Raw genomic sequence first — 3,875 nt, forward strand, 5'->3', positions numbered from 1 at the left:
AACATAACGAATAAAATTCGTTAGCAAAAAGAATCCATTGTTACTAATTCGTTACCTGAATATTTTCACTTTTCAGTAGTGTTTTACTTCATATGTCTGCTTTCACTACATATTAATGTCAAATAATACTACAGTACAATGGAAGGTACTCTTTGCATTCATTGAGTAACACTACTGAAATTATAATCTTCCTTTAATACTTTCCTTTGACAAACTAAGAAGCCGTTGTAGTATGTCGATTAGAGCTTTTGAATTGGTCACATAATGCTGTGTCCCACACCGAATGGTTTCGTAGGGGTAAAGCGTTCACTAGGAGTGGGAAGGGGGGGGGGCGTCGTACGTGCCGAAAGCGCCAAAGAACTCACATTTTTAAGGTTCAAAAATGGCTCTGAGCACTATGGGACTCAACTTCTGAGGTCATTAGTCCCCTAGAACTTAGAACTAGGTAAACCTAACTAACCTAAGGACATCACAAACATCCATGCCCGAGGCAGGATTCGAACCTGCGACCGTAGCGGTCTTGCGGTTCCAGACTGCAGCGCCTTTAACCGCACGGCCACTTCGGCCGACACATTTTTAAGGGGAGCGGTGGGGGAGGGTCATGCGTTCACTGACCAGAATCAACAACGCCGGAAGCAATCTCCGTGTTCCCCCAGAGTCTGAAATGAAGATGACGCTCCATCTACTGCAGCACTGTGTCACAGTGAATAAATGAGCGATGATGATGGAACTGTAGGCTGTGTACTGCTTCATGAAGAGGAAAAGAAGAAAAGCTGACGGAAAAGTGTTTTGGAGAACAATATGTACACCAAAGTACTTGATCATGGAGTTCTCACTTTATTTCCAGTTTTGATGGAAGATAAATGTTTTTCTCTACCGTATCATCGAATAGCTTACGAGAAATTTACGTCTCTTATTGAATCACGTTAGCGTGATCTAACCATGCAAAGCACGTCGTTTAGAAAGGCTGATGGGTTGAATGGGTCTACTAGTTACATTGAGATTCCGAATTTATTTTAAGCTACGAATTACATTTAATTTAAGCATGGAACAACATATTACGAACTCACCTTAAACATGAATGATTCATTCCACTAAGCGGAAAGGGCAGCTTTCGATACAGATGCTGCAAACGAATAACGAATACTTACTTGTCTTGAGGCTTGTTAGCTGTTAGCTGTTTCCTCTACTCTCTCTCACTCTCTCTCTCTCTCTCTCTCTCTCTCTCTGTCTCTCTCTCTGTCTGTGTGTGTGTGTGTGTGTGTGTGTGTGTGTGTGTGTGTGTGTGTGTGTGTACGGGCTTGCGTATTTTAAACGAGAGAAAATAAACAAGTGTTAAACAGTTCCACGTGCAAGAACCAAAGTTATTTGATCATCTGTGTGGATGAAAAATTTAGGTTTACTTATCACAGAAAAAATTCATCCCTACATTTATAACCACTATGTGATGGATTGTTTCGATGTCTTATACCACTTTTTGAGAGTTTTCTAGTCCTTCCACAAAGGCCGATGTGGCTACAAATAACACTACTGAAAACGAAAAATGTACACTCTAAAGCAGTAGCACCTTATGAATGAAATTTCATCCACGTATTATGTAGTTAGTACATTGTTGTTGTGGTCTTCAGTTCGAAGGCTGAATAATCACACTATTATACACCTGCGGGTACAGTTTCTTGGACAGTTATCTCAGTTTCTGCTATAGCCTCTTTGAGCTGTAATTCAGTCTCGCCAGTTGCGCATAGGGATAACTGTAGAGGTGTTAAGAGTTCCATGTTTTTCCAACTGCCGTCGCAAATTGTCAAGACATACTGCTTTCAATGCAGGTCGAATCGGGTGCCGTCCCGCCATCTCCCATGTAGTGTAAAAGAGGAACAAGTCAGGAGATTGTGATAACGAGAGTTTAGGAGCGTCCGTTGGGTAATGCGTGAAGTCTGCTTACGCAGTTGTTGTGCTGGACATGTTTAATCAGTAAACACTAAAGATTTAGAGTCAGTGTAAGCTGTGGTAAGCCATACCGAAGGCGGTCTCTTTCTTACGGCCTGAAAGACATCAAACTCCCTCTGTTCGAGCTTCACTGGCAACAGATTCCGCTTGCATCAGTGCCCAAAACTTCGCGCCATTCATGTTTATAGTTCTGTACGTTCTTATACCACGGGAAATGCGATTCACAGTGAAGATTTGTGGAAGGGTACCTAGCCACTGACATCCTTGTTCTTACCTTGGATTTCAGTGAACTATTCCTGATAGTCCTAACTGACACTTTGTTTGTAACTTTCGTCTTAATTTGTGCTGAGGTTGCTGCAGGGGTATCCCAGAATTTGAGGAAGGAGAGTGAAGCTTATTTTGTTCTCTTTTTCACTTATAAGTGCTTCTGTTGCACATCTGTTAGTATTCGAGAAATTCCAAAATAGTGATGGAGATTTCATCGCAAGAGTGGAAGAACTGTGGACCGAGTATTAATTCTTGGTTGTACAGCAATGCTGCCGCTAGGTTGCTCGAAAGTAGCGAAGTTGTGAAACGTAATTCAATATTGATTATGAGCACCGCACCAAAGCTAATGTTCCAGAAACATCTTATGTATATGTTTCGTTTGACTTTCCGGCACGCTCTCGCAGCTGGTATTCATTTACGTGAGAGAAATGAAGAACGTAAAACCCATTTAATTGCCCAGGATGAGTGTCATACGCAATATCATCTTCTAGAATCGCTGTATCTCGTTACGTACAGTTCACCGCATATAATGACTGGTTTCTTGTACCTTCGAAATATTTTTATTCCGCAACAAGTGAGTACTATTTTAATCGGTATCATAACTTGAATGCGAGGAAAAGCAGAAAGAAGCTCGCCACTACATAATACAAAGAGTGTCAAGAACAGAAATGGTATGGTGAGATAAGCTCTTGTGACGCGAAGATTGACGTACAGAGGGAATGAACGTTGAGGTATTTCAGGTAATGGAGTTTGAAGTTACTTTATGAAGTAACAGATGCAGCAAACAGTAGACTTTTATGAGTAGATGAAATAGAGGTGTTTGTTATGTTAGAGAGAGAGAGAGAGAGAGAGAGGGAGAGAGAGAAAGAGAGAAGAGAGAGAGAGGGAGAGGGAGTGTATTCCTTTCACTGTATGAAAATCAAATACAGTGTATTTCAAAAAAATTTGTCCAACTTCACAAGACAATATTGTGTAAAGAAGAAACTTGAGGCGAATTATAACTTACACTTTGTACTATTGTTTTATTTTTTAAAAGAGAAAAATATTTCCGATTTATAAGGATGTATTTCTTTACAGCCAACGGCCTTGCGGCTGTGGTAACACCGGTTCCCGTCAGATCACCGAAGTTACGCGCTGTCGGACTGGGCTAGCACTTGGATGGGTGACCATCCGGTCTGCCGAGCGCTGTTGGCAAGCGTGGTGCACTCAGACCTTGTGAAACAAACTGAGGAGCTACTTGATTGAGAAGTAGTGGCTCCGGTCTCGGAAACTGACATACGGCCGGGAGAGCGGTGTGCTGACCACATGCCCCTCCATATCCGCATCCAGTGACGCCTGTGGGCTGAGGACGACACGGCGGCTGGCCGGTACCTTTGGGCCTTCATGGCCTATTCTATAGAAGTTTAGGTTATTTTTAGTTTATTTCTTTGCATGCATGTACGTACACTGTCAAGTCACATAATGTGGCCCCCGTCAAAAACTTGAATAAGCACATTTTGCAACACGGAACGCTGCGAGACATACAATGAGAGAGTCAATGAGGCTCTAGAAGGTACTGACAGCAATGACGCGGCCAGCTGCACAAGGTTTCTCGGTTGAGGATCTATGGCTCGAACAGCCCTATCGAGGTGGTCCGACATATTCTCGACTGCATTTAAATC

At 42.4% G+C, this 3,875-nt stretch overlaps 1 pseudogene; it reads left to right on the plus strand.

The window, feature by feature from the left end:
* Positions 1–3,290: 3,290 nt before the first annotated feature.
* Positions 3,291–3,408, plus strand: LOC126459106 (5S ribosomal RNA; annotated as a pseudogene).
* Positions 3,409–3,875: the final 467 nt, after the last annotated feature.

This window comes from Schistocerca serialis, chromosome 2 (assembly GCF_023864345.2).
Source record: "Schistocerca serialis cubense isolate TAMUIC-IGC-003099 chromosome 2, iqSchSeri2.2, whole genome shotgun sequence".
NCBI classification, from domain to species: Eukaryota; Metazoa; Arthropoda; class Insecta; order Orthoptera; family Acrididae; genus Schistocerca; species Schistocerca serialis.